The 18,055-nt window shown below is 42.2% G+C and overlaps 1 protein-coding gene across 4 annotated transcripts in view; it reads right to left on the bottom strand.

Annotated features, from left to right (window-relative positions):
• ST3GAL1 (ST3 beta-galactoside alpha-2,3-sialyltransferase 1) overlaps nt 1-18,055 on the bottom strand; it is a 78,750-nt gene that overhangs the window by 35,986 nt on the left and 24,709 nt on the right. The window contains exon 1 of one of the 4 annotated variants that reach the window (XM_071553803.1): nt 6,524-6,542. The exons of the other annotated variants lie outside the window; for them this stretch is intronic. The gene's annotated coding sequence lies outside the window, so the exon portion shown is untranslated. Of the gene's footprint in view, nt 1-6,523; nt 6,543-18,055 lie in introns of those variants that run through there. 4 annotated transcript variants of the gene reach the window in all.

Raw genomic sequence — 18,055 nt, 5'->3', positions numbered from 1 at the left:
TATCACCTATTATTTTTGGTTTTACCTTTGTATTGGGATGACTACGGATTGGTTTTTAAAGTCTAAGTAATTCCCCAGAGAGAGGAAAAATGGTATTTTCAGGTCATTCAAATAGACAGAGACACACTAACAATGGCAGCAGCAGTAGCAGAAATATAAGCAAGCTAAAAGTATTGTAGAAGCAAATTCCTGTATATACATTTGTTTTAATTTTACAGTGTTACAGGTGAGCATATAGGATTATTTCAGATGGTAGAACTCTCTGAACTAAAGGTGCATGGTGAGTTCACCCTGGCTGGATGCCAGGTGCCCATTTTGGACATGGAGGGCAGCTTCTGGCAGCTTCTCACGGAAGACAACCCTGTAGCCCCATCCTGTCTCCACTACCAAAACTTGGCCATGCAAACCCAATACAAGGTGGAACTCAACCATAATTGCTACAGTGTCTGTAAATATTCAGCTCAAAAATACTCACTAATCTATTTCTTGGTTAAAACTGTAGGGACATGTATGTGGCTATAAATACAATTGTTGATGACTTCAAAGAATGTGTTCCAAGGAGCTCTAATTTCTGATAATGAGAGAGTGATTAAGACACTGCAGGAACCCTCATGGCATTACAATTCTAAATACAGAGAGAGATTAGATGGTAATGATGATAGTATGGATGGTATTGTCAATAATTCCTAAAATCTAGGAAACGTTTCCATGCCCACGTGAACATCTCTGATTCTCTTCACTGGGATTCATTCCCCGAGGCAACACCAAACAGTTGTTGGCACTGTGAGGCTGTTAACTTGAGCTGATAGGATCCTCGAGCTGACAGGATCCTCGTTAAACCAACAGCCTTTCTCTTACAATCGATGGCACCATCTGACATGGCTCTGCATTAAACATTTATTCATTGGGCAGACTGAATTGTCTCTGGAGAAGATTTAATGACACCACAGGGATTTTCTCATTCATTAACCTGGGATTTACATTTAGTCTTTATGGTGCTACAAAGGTGTCAAGCTACCCACTATTAAATTCAAAGGTGTTTTAGCATCTGAGCATAGTCTGGACCTGGCAGCCAATACAAACTATGGCAAGTACAAAATAATACTTCCAAGTTTTCCAACTACTATGCACATGACTATAAGTTTGTCAGCCATAGAAAGTTTGTAAGTCTATAAATAATACAATAACATATATCACAGATATAAGTAACATATTTGATAAATAATGTACCGTGTTACAAGCCAGAATTAGAAAGCCATTAATCAACAACTTTTATTGATTGATCATTTATGTCCCTTGTCTTCGTCAGAGGTATCGGAGGGCACCCTACTTGACCTATTTTGATCTAACTATACTGTGTGCACCAGCCTGTGCATTATCCAGCCTCTGGGCATATGGTAACGTTTCCATTCCAGTTTTTGTCCTACAATGGAGCTGACAGTTAAGAAAGAAATTAATGATTCAGGCTGCCTTTTCTCTAGAGGACTGCTGCATCTCAGGTTATCTCTAATACCTGATGGATACAAGTAGCTGCCCGGAGCAGATCATAAGAATATGGCTCTTCAGTGTTCCATCAGTAGAAGCTTTGCTTTGGGACTGTATGGGACCCTGGGTACAGAAACACCACCGGGTTTCAGCAAAGAGGAAATTTTGTCTACTTGTCTGGACTTTTAAAGTGTTTTTACAGAAACAAAGATTAGCATACATCAAAGACGCACAGAAAAGGCTTCTCATAATCCTGAATATGAAAATATGTCAAGAGCTGCATGCAAAATGGATTTGCATACATCAGAGCTGCACATACAGCTGCTCAGCTGGGCATCCTGAAGTGCATTAAAAATGGTAATACTGAATTTTGTGGGTGCTGATAATTGGATGCTGGAGAAACACAGACAGACATGTGCAAAACTACGGCATCTTTTCCATTTGTCTTACTTAGATGACTAAAACATAAACAGGGAGGCTGCTAAAGTAGCCAGAAATCCCTGAATATTTAAGAGCTCTCTGGTTCAAAGAGAAATTCAAAGTATCACTTAGCCATACAGAAATAATTATCAGAGGAAGATTTAATTTATTTAGTATCTAAATTTGCATTTTAAAATTGCATCATATTATCATCCACTGATTTTGTAAAAGCAGAAATTTTAACACAAGAAAGTGGTGATCAATTCAATATTGTTTTGGTCTTGCCTTCTCCAGTGCTGCTAACATCCTACCTAGAAACTGAGCTGTAGCAGGTCAGATGCTGGAAACATTAGCCTGAATTTACTCTTTCACCTATGAAAAAGCTAAATTCTGTCTCCCATTCAAACAACTGAGAACTGGATCACATACTCATTGCAATATCCTTTCCCAGTCTAAAACATCCTTCCATTTTCAGTGGGACAGGAAAGTTTTTCTTGGTATTGCAAGGTTTTGTACTTATGACTATTGCAATGAATGTGTGATTCTGTTCTCACTCACTCCAATGGAAAACTTCATGGTAACCTTTAAAAGGGGGCTTACAAAAATGTCACTGCTTGCTCTAGCAATAAAGCTCCTGGCAAGTTTTAATGGGCACAGTGTTAAAAACAATCCCCAATGACTGCAGGCAGCAGAGAGCTGGGGCTTTGGGTTTTCTCTGAAATGAGCCACCCATTTGTGTCAAAAAGTTTGCTTTCAAAGTGGAAGCTATGATATTTTTACATGTGCTTTGCCTTTATTAAGCAAAGGAAAAAGAAAAGTCATACTAGCTTCAATTAAAATCTCTCAAGGATTTGCAGGGGACTGTATACCAAGAAACTCTGGAAAATATGCTGTTCTGCTTGGCTTAGTTTTAAACAGGATAGGGTGAGTTTGTAATCTTTTTTTTTTAATATGCCTTTCTTGCTCAAAAATAAAAAGTGAATGCTGAAATAATGACTGCATCCAAAGGGAAGTCATTACAAACAGAACTTAGACATTCCCAGAGGAGAACTGACCTATGACTTCTTATGGAGGCGATGGAGCATCCGTTGGAGGGTATCATTGCTTTTAAATTACTCTAAAAGCAGATGAGAAGTGTTGTCACATTCAGCTACAAGGGGTTGATTTAGTATGTGACGGTTGTTGCTTGGGAGTTCCCACCCATAGGAAAAGGGAGTAGATACCAGGGGCTCCTGTGCCTCAGTGGATTGCTGGATCTTTGTTTAAAAGATGAAGTTTCCAAGTTTCGAGTCACCAGCATCACTACTGCTGAGATGTTTCCAATCTTGCAGCTGATGGAAATTGTTCTCATTTTACAGGCTCCTGTATTTCTTGCTTCTGAATTTCATTGACCTGCTCTGGTTTACATGCACAGCAGATTTGGTGTATCTCTGATTTGTATGAGAATCAGTGAGGCAAGGGAGAGAGACAGACAGCAACAAGGCTCACAGTGACAGCACATGGCATATGGAGGCAAAAGGATCTGCAGGAATTTCTGTTCACAGAGCTGTCAGCCAGAAAGGCAGCTGAGGAGAGGACTGCTTACCCCTCGCAATCAGAGAGGTGCAGCTCCTGCCTGACATCCGAAACTGAGACAGTTCGGCTTTGGTTCTGGTCATTTGTTCTTAGACTCATGGGAGGTTCAGCTGGGTGAGGTGCTGAGATGTTTCCTCCCGTGCAAAGGCAGCACCAACCAGTTACACACAACTAACAGAAGATTTTTAAACTCCTCTGCAAACAAGTAGAGGAAATTCTCCTGCCTCTCTGAGCAATTTGTTACCATTACAAACACGGTCATATGACAACAGCAAAAAACATGCTTCCCGAGACTCCCATTTGATTAACAATCTTAAAGGAAGAAATTGAAACAAGTCCAGCCTTCAGATGAAACACTGCACTGCAATCCTTTCAGTCCAGAGTCAAACCCAAACACTTTGGGATCACCTCAAAGCATCTCCCTGCAGAGTCTGTGAGCACCCTCCTGCTGCTGAAGCTGCACCCTGGCTTGCACAGTAGTGCAAGGAGGGCAAGAACCATAGGATCATTTAGGAAAGACCTCTGAGATCATCAAGTCCAACTGTTAACCCAGCACTGCCAAGTGATCACTAAACCACATCCCTAAGTTTCATATCCACATGTTTTTTGAACACTTTCAGGGATGGTGATTTTGCCACTTCTCTGGGCAGCCTGTTCCAGTGTTTGACAGCCTTTTTGGTGACAAAAAAAAAGTATTAATATCCAATCTAAACATTCCCTAGCACAACATGAGGCTGTTTCTTCTATCACTTTTTACTTGGGAGAAGAGACTGAGCCCCACCTGGTTACCACCTCCTTTCAGGTAGTTGTAGAGAGAAGCCTCCTTTTCTCCAGACTATATGAACCCAGGAGAAAAGTCCCTCTGTTTCCAGATACTGGCAGCTTGGGAAATAGGCTCAGCCTGTGATCCCATCCCTTATTTACAGGACATGACTTTATGCTGGGAAAGACAGGGTAAGTTCTAGGATGCCATTGTCCAGGTGGTAAAGTGAGGAGAAGCATGTAGGCTGAGCAGACTGCACAGGCGTATGTACCCAGCCCATAGGGACAGCAGGGGCCACTCTGGACTTTGGGGAGACTGAGTTTGCTTTCATGCACATGCCAAAATTGTTAAAGGGTGTTACTATAACTTTCCCTTCTTTCCTCCATCCTCACCTTTTTACTCCAAGTTAATGGAAGAAAAAGAAGGTACAAGGAAAGAGGATTTGCCTGGATTAGCTGGGAGCAGGAAGGGTCTGGGAGCAGGTTTACTGACCTGCTGACAGGGCTTACCGTTGGAATTAACCCTTATATGGGTCACACTGCTATATGCAAGGAGAGCAGAAGGCACAAAAGGATGCCCAAACTTCTGCTGGTCTGAACCAAACTAAACTCCCACCATGACAAAATCCCTCTTCTACAGCAAGGGATGAAAAAATGGGAGACATTGCTCTTCCTTATCCCCATAGCTTTTATTAGAATCATGGTCGTTTGGATCAAAAAGACCTTTAAAGGTCATCTAGTCCAGTGCCCCTGCAATAAAATCAACTTGCTTAGAGCCCCATCCAACCTGACCTTGAATGTTTCTAGGGATGGGACATCTACCACATCTCTGGGAAACATGTGCCAGTGTTTCACAACTCTCATCATAATTTTTTTTTCTTTACATCCAGTTTGAATCTACCCTCTTTTAGTTTAAAACCATTACTCCTTGTCTCATTGCTACAGGCCCCAGGGTGTTCCTGGTGCCGCCTAACTCATCAAAGTAGAGTTGGGTCTGCAATGACATCCATGGGATGAAACATGATTTACAGTTCAAAATGTTCAACACAGACAGGATAAAAACTGATTTTTCTTTAAAAAACAGCTTTACAAAACCCATGGAATTGAGCTGTACCTTTGGTGGCTAGGGTCCCCATCATCCTCACAGCAAAAAGAGAAAATTAAGAAGTTTTTGCAGCTCCACCAGTGCTCCTTTGATGACCAGATGCCTGGCAGCAACATCCTCCCCCACACAGGTGAGGTTCCTGTGGGTGATACCTCCCCAAGCCCAGACAATATGGCTCTGTGAGAGCACACATGGTGTGTACATGTTCTGCTGTCTCCAGGATATCTAGTCTGGGTGTGTAAAGCCTTTGGCTTGGCAGGTGTTGCACATTACTTCAAGTTGGCCAGACATCTTCAAATGGGTGCAGAAATACTCAGCTAATTAAGAAATGAAGACAGAGTTGTCTTCCTGATGAGCAATCAAAGAAAGAAAAACCATAACGGTCCTAGAGAAAAAAAAGAGCCAGACTTGAAGTGACAAAATCCAGGTGGCCTTTGTGACTGTGCAATGATAAACAAGTAACAGCCACAGCACTCACTGCTTCTATTTGGGGTACTCCACCTGAGATTTTTGGGGTTTCAGTTTTGAGAGTTGTATTCCAGAATTTTTGTCAGTCAATGCCCACAGGTAGCCAGAGAAGAATCCTTCTCTTCCTAAAACTGAAAACCACACAATTTACCCCTGTTTTTAGGAACATTCAGCATTGGTCTGACTGCATCTCTCGCCACACTCATGCACAGACATCACACACCCCACAGCTGAGACAGGGCTTTGCTACTGCTTTTGAAGCACATTAGGAAAGTGTCACAGAAATGGGTTGATCAACTCTAGTTTCATTTCCTGACCCACCGAGGCTCTCATTTGCTGTGGAAGCAGTAACCCCTCAGAGAGGAAGGTGACACAAAACAAGCAGGTTATTCAAGTCCCATGACAACTGTTCACAACACGCCTTTCTCTTAGTAATCCCTCCAAATACTGCCATGCACAATACATGCTGTTGCCAGCTCTGCTTTACAGCTGAGGAAGGGGTGAGTAAGCATGTAGGCATTCATCTTACTTTTACCCTTACAGAGCTTGAGGCAGAAATGTAACATCCATCCCTGGTTCCCAACTCTGCTACAGACTCTGGTCCTTCCCTTTTCCAGTGCTGCTTAGCATTTTGAAAGTACATCAGTAGGAATGGGAAGCTGGTATAATAGCAGAAATGTCACTTTACCCTCTGCAGCCCCTTCATACCTCCAACCTGCAGCTTTTTCAGGGCTGTGTTTCAGCCTGGGTCCTCCAAGCACTTGTTAGGCAGTCGTCCCTGGTAGGAGTGAAAATTAGTTTAAGATGGAGTTGGCTGCTGTTTCCACTGCTCTTTGCAAGTCTGATGGCTCCCTCATCAGATTTCCTGGCATAGTGGGCCACAGCTGGACTGAAGGAAAAGCACAAGCCATAAAAAGGCTACTGGTAAGGGCCATTTAGTTTGCAAATCGATGGGTAGCAATCTTAGCACTAAGCAGGTAATAGGAGATTCAAAATGTAAAAATGCATTTTAAGGCTTCTTTGATCCAATTTGCATCCTTGTGCCTGTGTTTGTGGTGACTGGAGCCGAGTTTCATTTACAATCATCTTATGGGAAGTGCTGCACCCCATCAGCACTGCCAGCAGCGCACAAACTGCAGGCACTGCAGTCACTCCTCCATTATCAGCAAAGGGAATTTGGGGATCACCAGAGATCCTGTATAACTCTCTTCCCAACTGTGCTGGGAATATTAAACCATCTTGCCACTTCCAAAGGCTCTCATTTTGCAGTGGCTACAATGGCTCCTGCTGCAGATCTTTCGCATTCCCACACGCCTTCACTGACACCAGCAGGGCTGCTAATTTGAATTACTGTTCCTGCCCCTCCATACAATAATCTCCATCTATACAAACTCCAGAGTCAAGGGGTTGCATGCTGCTTTTTATAACTTTACCACCAACTCAGTTTTTAAGAGCCTTTTCTTCTACTCTTGTGGACAAGTTTAGCCTCTGCAACTTGATTGTACTTCTATGGCAGTAATAAGAAAAAAGTAATTTCTTTTTCTTAAAAAAAAAGAAAGAATCAATAATTGGCATTGCTGTGTAAGGTCTCTGACATTAATTATAAATGAAAGTTAGACCTACTAAAATAAGAAATCAAGTTTACAGCAGCAGGCTGCATGCTGCTGCTGAAGCTTGTGTGGCTGCCACGATACAGATACGAAATATAAAGTCTTGAGGACTGCAGTTTGCATTTTATTGCCTAGGAAAATGAATGTGTAAATAGCAATAAAATGCACAATTATTTAACACAAAGCCAAAAGACTCCACAGCATTTATAGGCTGATAGATAGCTTGCCTGCCTGCTCTAATTTTCCGTAAAACAAGGAAGACAAGGACGGAGGAAAATAAACAATGGCTCCTGTCACTATGATTAGCTGCAAGCATCAGGTGAGAACAGCCGGTCTCTGAAGAGGGTAACACTGAGCTGCTTCAGCTGCCTTTTGGTTCAGGAATTGAGTCTGGATTGCAGTGCTGCTTGGCAAAGGCAGCTGAGCAGGAGCTGAGCCGGGAGGCAGGATTGCTGTTCCCACGGTTCTGATGTGCCCCATCCCTGATGCCTCTGGCAGAAGGACAGAGCAGCCGCTTGGGGCGCGGGTAAGGGCTTTGTGCCTGCGGTAGGAGGAGGGGGCTATTAGGCAGCCCTGTAACAGATTGGAAAAAAAGATGTTTGGACTCAGTAATCTTAGAGGTCTTTTCCAACCGTAATAACACTATGATTCTATGAAAAGGTGTCTGGTGGAGCAGTCAGCTGTCAGGGACATCACCTATGACATGACAAGAGGCAGGGTGAGCCTTAAAAAACCCTGGGGAACAAAGAGGTAAAAGTCCTTCAATGCCATCTGTTAAAAAGCAAGGGAGGTGGAGGGAAGCATTTGAAACCCTTTACGGGATAAAGTAAGCTGCAGACAGACAGAGAGCTACCAGCTGGCTCCCTGGCTGCGATTCTGTCACCTGTGGCGATGCCTGCAAAGGGGCTGCAGGGCTTCATGCTGGGTCCTGGCAGCAGGAGCTGGTTTGCCTGGCACCAGTCACCATAGTTATCTGCTGCCTTCACCTGCATCTAGAAGACACCATGCTATTGTTATCCACCCTATTCAAGAGCATTTTTGAGTGTGACAGGGGTACATATTATCAAGTTGGGTTGTATTTGTTTTTTTCTATTTATTTACGTCCATGCAAGCATGCAAGTCCAAACTTCCATACTACTTTTCTCTAGGGCAGAGAAGCCACGTGCAGCCACTCACATTTGCACAACTCCTTTTTGGTCACTGAGGTTGCAAAGTCATGAATCTGGTGCTGCAGGTTCCTTATGCAGACAGCAGTACTCCTGTAGAGGGTAATGAAAGTAACCTAGCAATGATGGAGCAGCTGAATGGATTTGGGCAAGCTCTTGAGTTGCACCCCACAAACAGCCAGGATAAGGGCCAGGATTTGCAGTTGCAGTCTGTCACTGAGACACACACCTCAATACCATGCTTTCAACTCACAGCTATAATTTTGAAGTTAAATTCCTCCACTGAGCAACCATGGTGCAGGGACTCACTGCCAATGTGGGGACCCTTGCTGTGGTGGATTGACCATGACTGCTCAGGTGCCCACCAAAGCCACTTTGTCACTGCCCTCCTCAGCTGGACAGGGGAGAGAAAATATAATGGAAGGCTTGTGGTTCAAGATAATGACACAGAGAGATGACTCACCACTTACTATCATAGGCAAAATAGACTAAACTTGGGGATCAAAATAGGACAATGAGAAATAAAATCAAATCTTGAAACACCTTCCCCCACCTTTCCCTTCTTCCCTGGCTCAACTTCATTCCTGATTTCTCTCCCTCCTCCCCACCAGAAGCACAGGGAGATGGGGAACAGTCTGCAGTCTTATCATCACATGTTGTCTCTGCCGCTCTCTCCTCTTCAGGGAGCTAGTCCTCCACAACCTTCTCCAATGTGCATCCTTCTCACGGGCTGCAGTTCTTCACGAACCATCCCAGCGTGAGTCCCTTCCTCAGGGTGCAGCCCTTCAGGAACAGACATCAGTGACTTCGGGATCTGCAGAGTTGTTGCTCTTACATATTGTCTCTCCTCTGGCTGCTGTTGAGCAGCTTTTCCCTTTCTTAATTACGTTTGCCCAGAGGCACTACCACCATTGGAGATGGGCTTGGCCTTGGTCAGTGGCGGGTCCATCTTGGAGTAGGCTGGCACTGGCTCATGGAAGGGGGAAGCTTCTGGCACCTTCTCACAGAAGATACCCCTGTAGTCCCCCTGCTGCCAAAACCTGGCTATGCAAACCCAATAGATCTTCATTCTCATTTACTGGGCCACTAATTTAGACACTGAAATTCAGTGCCTAAGGAGAGGCAGTGTGAATAATCTGGTCTGCAGGGAAAGGAGATACATTAGCTGACAACAAGCACAGAGATTTTTTTTCACTGCTGCACTTGTTAGGTATTTTGAGCCTGCTCCAAGTTCACATAAAGCCAGCTGAATATTTCAAATTATTTGCACTAGCTGTTTTATCCAAAGTCCTGTTTTAAAAAATTAAGGATGAATATTAGTACTGCTCCCGTTTACAACAGTGGACATTATGTGCAAGAAAGCTCCTATATTCAACAGAATCAGGACCAAAAAATCCAAAATAACAGAATGGAGACAAGGGCTTTCTGTTCATATCTGCTCTATTCGCTTTGATGAGAACTCCAGAAGCAGGTCCTGCCAAAAAGGTATTACTCTTGTTAGAGGAAGTGTCCTGTGAAGGACACTTGATGTGGCTTGTCAGACCTTGTTCAAAGCACAAAGCCAACAGAAAGGCTTCAAATAACGTGTGTAACAAACACATCTTTCATCGATTATCAAGCTGGAATGTAGAGTCAAAAGTAGAACACTAAACACTGAATTCAGCTCTTCCTCAAACATTTCCCTTCATAAAAGAATAAATAAATCAGTAATCATCAGTATGACTGTCTACTTGTGTTTGAAAGCAGATAATAAATAGTACATCCGTCTTTCACTTATTAACATAACTAAGCTCATTACATAATATCTGTGTATTTTTGGAAAGCAGCTCTTTTTACCTGTCCCAACAGTACATTTCTGAGTTGACATGAAGCATGAGCTTTTGAGTGAATAAGAGAATTTCTTCAGTTTGAACTCACTTGCCAAAAATTTAATCTTCAATGTCTTAGTCTCCATTTACACTTTTTTGGTTTTTGAAGGAGAAAGTGAACTTGACTTAAAAGTTCCCTTGTTACAGTCAGCTTGACCAGCTTTACCATTGCTTCCATTTCATTTGGCTCTGTGTGATGCTTGCAGTTTATTTATCTCACAAATGATTAGAAAGAAAATTTTGGTAGAGAAGACTGCTCTGCCAGAGCACATACTCAGAGTGCTGAGAAGACACATCTCCTTCCACCTATCTTTACTCAGAACAAAACCTGTTGATCCAAACCAGGGGTTAGACTCTCAGAAAATGGTTCAGGATTGCTATCATCTTGTGCCCTGTGCTGGTTCTTCTCCATGAAGCTGGAGGCTTGATCCTGAACCATGCAGAGGATGAATCCCCTAGAATACTCTGATTAGGCTTGAGCCCTAGGACTTCTCATCCCTGCCCCACTGACAGACCTGCAACAGCTGAGGACTTCCTGCTAAGTTTTGATGGCTTCTCTGCTCTGTTCTGTGCTTGCTGTCTTTAACTGGATAGACTGGTGGTATAGCCTGAATATTCAGTCCTACTGTGGCTGTCATCCAGGGTTTATATTCCTCAGTTCAAGTCTCATAGAAAAAAACAATTGCCAGTCTTGGAATGGTAAATCAGCATTTCAGAATTTACTCTTTCTTCCATGCAGTGTTATCAATCACATCCAGTATATATTTTATAGCTATATATTTTATAGTGCTTCTCTTTTCCTTAACCTTATCATTGCACAAAAGATAGTGTTGGGGCAGAGAACACCAGCATGTATCTGAATGCCAGCAATTAAGATTTGAGAGTTTTGGGGTCTTGTGTTGGATCTGTATCTGTTTTATGAAGGCAACAAAGCCGTGGGATGCCTTAGCCCTCTCCTGCTCTTAAAGTTGATAGAAAGTAAAAGATCAAAGGCATGAACCTTTCTGACTCTGCTTAGTCAAGTTTTGCCCTAGCAAGGGAGAGTCAACATTGCCGGAATACATTTGCACAACAAATAAGGGCACTTGAAGGGGCTCCTAATGTCCCTCCACAACATTGCAATGTGCTGTCATCATGAGAAGCCAGACACCAGATGCCTTTATTTTCAATTGCTATGAAGAGATACTGGTCTCCTCGAAGGCTGTGCCCAAAGGCAAGACTGATCACAGCCCCTCCTCAGACAAGTGCTGCTCTGAGATGTCATTTTCTCTTGCACTGAAAAATGTTTCTAGTTCAAAAATTCATGGCATGGGTTCAAATGTCTCCCAGAAGCTCTTTCAACCATGGCCACAAATATGGTTTCACTCTTTAAATGCTGCATTGGCAGCAAAATCAAAGCTTTACCACTGCTCAGCCGTTCCAGTTTGAAAAAAAAAAAAAAAGCCAAGATTTCTCCAGTCAGCCTAATTCCCCGTAGCAAAAAGTCACAACAGTCTGCTCAGATGAAGGTGATACTCTGAATCTTTCCACAGCAAAGTAACACCTTGATTTTGGTACTCCTGTGAGCTGTTCCTCAAAGATAAATTTCTCTACATGAATCATTACAGAGAACACTTCTGTCTTTTGACTTGCTATTGAACCATCCAGGAGACTGCATTTAAATGCAAGAAGGTAAAACAACAGTATTGACTGTCCTTTGTCTGGGGTTATTTAATTCTGTAAAGCAAACAGTTTGTGTGAATTGCATTCCTGGTAATAAAATCGTCTTGCACATTTGCTGATAGAGGGTCACCAGGGAGAGCAAATGCACCTGTACTCAGCAATAAATGTTTGATTCTATGTTTCCCAGCAATTATTCAAAATGAGAGAGACTATTGGATCCAAGATTGCTGCCCTTTAGGACTAGCCTGTCAAGTCGCATAGCTCTGTACTTATCCAAGTGAATTTCATCTCCACAACCTTATTACCGAGTGATATTCCAGTCTTTCAGTCCAAGTTGCACAGAACTTGAAAAGAACACTTGACTACCAGACGGCCTTTTTTTCTTTGTTATAAGGAGTATTGCTTTTTTATTATTATAATTTTTATCAATATGCCATAGCATATGAAAGGAGCAAAATTTAAAATCCATGTGTGGTTTATTTTGACAGGACAGAGAAAGACAGAGATTTCAATTTAATCACCCCTAAAATTGCTTCTTGCCTAGCTTTAAAAATACTGTCGCTTTAGTCATCAAGAGGAAGTTACGCCGCTGGCACACATTTATTTTCTTGTTATTTTGGACTTACTTTGGCAATTTATCAGGAATCTGGTATTTTTCTGTCTTCTTAATTTAAACAAGGAGTCGTTAATATATTTTAAAAATACATTCTTCTATAGATACTTTCTTGACATTTATTACTTATCTGCCTTGCACTCAATATACTTTTACATATCCCTCAGCAAAGAGAAATATAAAGAATTTCCACAGAGCTTAAATGCACACGGAGCTGTGAGCACTTGCCTTTAAAGTAAGATTTAATCAGCGCAATGCCACCTCAACCCTGACCAGGTGATCAGTCACCATGGCTTTCAGCAATATATTGGAAAGTCTGAGCTTACAGACAATTACAGACCACTTAATCACCAAATTTAATCAAGATAATAATTAGGCACTGCATCCTGTTTAATGCTCAAGGATATGAGTCTTCCAGCTCCTGCTGCCAGATTGGAACTGAGCACAGGAATGAGGTAAAGAATCAGTGAAGTCAACAGACCATATCTTTAATGATAAAAGAAAAAGCTAAACTCAGCTTGCCAGATCCTTAAGAAATCCAGTTCTTTGTGCCAGTCAAAACCTCAAGAATATGTGGTTCTTTCAACAACCTATTTCTTCAGAAGACCAACTTATTATTTTGTATGTGACCAGGCTTGAGAGATAAAGCTCAGGGTCCTGGACAGTAGGTGCTCACTTGGTGCTTGGTAAGCACTTTCTGCTCAGATAAACCCTGCTCTGCAGAATGGATAAGGGACGGAAGCAAAAGCTCAATTAAGTGACTTTTTGAAGGTCAAAATGAAGAATGTAATTCTGTCAGTCATCTTAGCCACTGTACACACTGCCTCTGTTGCATCAGCTTTGTAAGTCTAAGCAATGAGTTACAAGACTCTGCAGATAATAAATTTTTTGAAGCACCTCATATTTACTGTAAGCTAAGCAAAGTCACTTTCTGGGATAGATGCTATTAAGAAGATTTTTCCGTATTTTCCTCCAAGTTCAAAGTGCCACATGAGTCTTCTTGTTGAAGCCTAGTGACATCCACATATCACTGAACTAGAGGAACAGTGGCAGCAGCAATGCATCTGTAAACATTAAAAAGCCCAGAAACATGAAGGCTAGAAAGAAATAATGGAGAGGTGGAGAAAATTGCCAGATGATTCAGTAGAGCACTTCCATTTCTAAATTCTATGAACCATATGGATTAAAAATAGGATAAAAAGCTTTTTTTTTAACTTTAAACCACTGGGGATATGGGCTAAGATTTTAAATTCAAAAAGTGACTAACTTCTAATAGGGGCCAGCAGGAAACCAACTCTACAGAGTTATGAGGAAGTAAAATCCTTACTATACATGTATGGATACATATGAAAAAAAAAAGATAAAAGAAAAGGAAAGGCTGAATGATGGTAACATTTAAATCTTCAGAGCTGCTGCTAGCTACAATATAATCCCTTTTCTAAATTTGGTGTCTTGAGCTGCAAATTCTTATCAAGAGTGTTACTATCAGCCATTGTGGGACTGCAAACAAGAATTCTCACTGTATTTTAATGGCTGCTGGCCATATCCATCATAAAGGGGACTAACAGACATACAGTTATCATTCAAATTTTAATGAATATATGGTATTCCCATTCATTATTTGACATTCAGATGCAGTTTCAGTCAAAGCTGTCTCTTCATAAATGTTATTAACTACAAATGCGCCTTTAATAAAATATTACATTGTGCAAAAATGAAGTGTTGTACTGATAATCAAAGGAAAATGAATGAAAGGAACTAAATTCCACAGCAATATAGTCTGAACTCCTTATTCAGTGAAAAACCTCTTTAATTTTAGTGGGCAGTTTCCCAGAGCCAGCACAGGAATGCAGGATAAGGCTCACTGGGCACAAACACACAAAAAACACCTTCTCCAAACTTTTGTGGCTCCCATGCAGACTGCTATCTGATTATTGGAGTCAAAACAGGTCTATCTGTGGTCAGTCTGACCACAACTCAATAATACTGTCTGCACATCCAATATACATGGTCCTCTGGACAACTTCACATTAATTATCCAACAGTTTGGACCACACACCTTGGAAAACCCTCTGCAAATTACTGTTGAGGCTATTGTATGTGTTCCAGTGGCATTAAGGCTCTGCTTTTCTCATGGGTGCTTATATTTTTTTATAAACTTGTGTGTTGAGGCATCTCAAGTTAGGCACTCAGAACTGAAACATCCTAAATCTGATTAGGTTGCACACGCTGGCCCCAGACTGCTTCCTACGCAAGCCAGGAAGCAGCTATTTATTTTCTCTAAATTAATCCCAGCTCAGCAAGACACTTAAGCACACATCCAACTTTGTAACAATAGAGTGGGTTTCCCACTCACTTAAATAATGCACATGCAAATGCTCTGCTGAATCAGGTTTATGAAAATCCAATAGCAGTCAGTAATCCTGTGACCTAGAAGAGCAATCTCTGCTCTGCAGCCAGGGGGTTGGGGTGCAACACTGGGATCTCTAACACAGTATCCTTACTAGTGCCATGGGAATGCCTCCACTTCCCTGCATCCTGCTCTGTTATGCAGGCAGAGAGCCATACACACTCATTCTCCTCTTTCTGTCTCACACTAAGATGTATTTCATACAGAAGGTATCTATTATGCAAGATTTATCTTGGGTTTCCCTGTCCGTCTCTTCTAACTGTGCATTGGAGATGAAAATATTGCCAGCAGCTAGGCTGGGTATCTGAAGCAGGAGGGACGGAGCAGAGGTAGGTTATTTGCCAGAGCAGGTGGCTTTTCTTCTGCAGCAACTTTGTATGAAATTGGATTTATTTCTACCAGGATGAAAGAACAAAATGACACTTTGCTGGAGTTGGGAACCTGTCCCCAGTTACTACACATAAGATGAAGGCAAAACCAATCACTCCTAAATCTGGTCAGCTCTGATGGACTCTGCTCTGGGAAACGGTCAGAGAGGCAACAACAAAAGACTAAACAAGAATGCCTGAGTGCAAACTTCTGCATCAAACCACTTCTGCTAAGTAGCCCTCTTCCCATATTGGCACTTTCACTCTGCAGAAACTTTGTCTTAAAGGAAAGAAAAATAAAGAAGTAGTAGTAGCAGTATTACTGTTCCCAGAGGTATCTGAGGAGATGTGCCTGCACACTGTGTCTTGGCTGGAGTATTTGCCAGATACCTCATGGCTGTGCACAATGGGCACCCAAAATCAGGCATTCCTCTGCCTGTGTTTCCTTGGAGTCCCCCCTTTGTATGAATTGTGTCCATTACACACACACAAAATGGGCTTTTGCAGAAAAGTCAGCCACAGGCATCAGTTTTATTGAGAAGACTGAGGGTCATCCTTGCTTCCCACCACTAAGGGCTCTGCTCAGGCTCTCCACTGCAGGACTAATAATCTGTGCCCTGAAAGAAGACAACCAGCATGGCTTGCTAGTTTTTGGGGGAGGAGGAAGAGCTTGGGAGGTACTTTTGGATGAAGGTTCAAGTTGAAGGATCTTGAGTATGAAAAATGCAGCCCTCTGTAGCCTGAAAAAGGCCTTCAAACAGGTGTGACTTCATACACATGCAGGTCCTGTGGAGGATCTGGCCTTGACTAATGTACAATATGTAAATGACACTTAATGATTGAAGGAAAAAGACTGAAACAACCTCCTAACATTAGCCAATTCAATAGTTTTAGGAGAAGGACCATCAGAATCAAGAAAGATGTGGCCATGGAGAGAAGCTCAAGGACAGAGTGCAGTATTATAAGAATAAATCTGGATAAATTCGGCCATTCATCTCAGAGAAACACACCAGTTTCTCTATACATTGAAAATGATCCTTTTTCCTACATTTTGGTTAAGCCTTTCAGATATGCACCATTTGATCTTTTGTAAAAAAGTTGCAGTGGGAAGTGGTTATCCCCCAGCCCGGGCAGAATCTATCACTGTTGCCATTTTAAAAGGTGATGTAAGAAGACATCTCATCCAGGCTGTAAGAAACAGCATCTTAATCTTGGAACTCTTTCTGTTATGTAGGATTATTTCTGTGGACCCAGAGGCGAGAAGCACCCTCTCCACTGCTGCTTCTCGGATTAGAGTTAAAATGCTTTCCAAATTATACATTTAAAAGCAAGGTAATTTCTCTATGCCTTTGCTAGATTTAGAAATGAAAATTAAAGCATTATTAGGGGTAAGAGTCAGGCATACACCCAGCCAACTAGCTGGCAATGCCTCCACCTGGAACAGAGATTCCAAAATAAATTTTTTAATGAGAAGGATGGCGAAAAGCCAAGCAGAAGTTGCGGAAGACACCTCATTAAAGAAATTGATAAGCCTAAGTCAGGTCAATCTGTTTAAGTAACTCATGGCTTCAGTCAGATTGGAACAGATCTGTTTAATTCGACTTGAGAAAAGCAGCAGCAGCAGCACAGTGAGAGTGGAGGAGGAGACCATGTAAGGAGTCATAAGCGTTCCATAGAAGTTGGTAATCATGCAGGAAGTTGCATCTGTGGTTTACTCACTTGGAAGAGAGACATATCACACAGAGTGAGCTAAAGGAGTTGTAGGCAGTGAGAGCAACCACACAGGAGGAGTGAATCTGCATTCAGCAGCATGTGATAATATTGTGGGATCTCCCCTGCTCATCCACAGCCCATATGGGGAACACTGGTCCCACCAAAGGAGCCAATCTGGCAAATGCAAAACATTAAATTTAAGGCATGAGCCAGAACCTGCCTTTTTACACCTTTGCAGCACTGAGAGAGTTTCTGTAGGAAAAAGGAGCTGATTTTCCGTGGGAACAAAGAGCTTAAAATATGGTTCTCATTTTGAAAGTCAAGCTCAGGGGCCCCAAATGGGAAAATAAATTCTTGCAGTTCAAAAAGACTGTGCTGTGAACCAAGCAGCACTGCCTGGTCTCCATCAGGATGTCTGCCCTGCTTGTGCTCACCATGCTGACCGCAGGGTTATCACTTACTTCAGGATTTCCGTGACACTGAGAACAGCACAACCACCAGCAGGCTCTGCATCCCAGCTGGGAACCGCCAGCAGCCAAATGGCATCACGCTAATGAATGCTGCTTCCAGGACACCATCAGCTGTAATTAGCAAACCACTGCTAAGTTCAGGAACCTCATTTGCAGGTACCTGAGTGACCTCACTGGGACGACTTGAGGGCTTATTTCACCACTGAGCAGAAAAATAATGTCTTTTAGTAATTGCATGGTTTGGTAATAGGTAAATAAGAACTTTGTTTAAAAAAAAAAAACCAAACAAACCAAACCAGCACTGCTTTTATTGCACAAATCTCAGCAGCAACACTGTAGGAGGTTTTGTCATGTTTGGAC

Source organism: Pithys albifrons, chromosome 4 (genome assembly GCF_047495875.1).
Source record: "Pithys albifrons albifrons isolate INPA30051 chromosome 4, PitAlb_v1, whole genome shotgun sequence".
Classification (NCBI taxonomy): domain Eukaryota; kingdom Metazoa; phylum Chordata; class Aves; order Passeriformes; family Thamnophilidae; genus Pithys; species Pithys albifrons.
The sequence above is the reverse complement of the archived record's forward strand: the minus strand, read 5'-3'. Positions and strand labels throughout refer to the sequence as shown.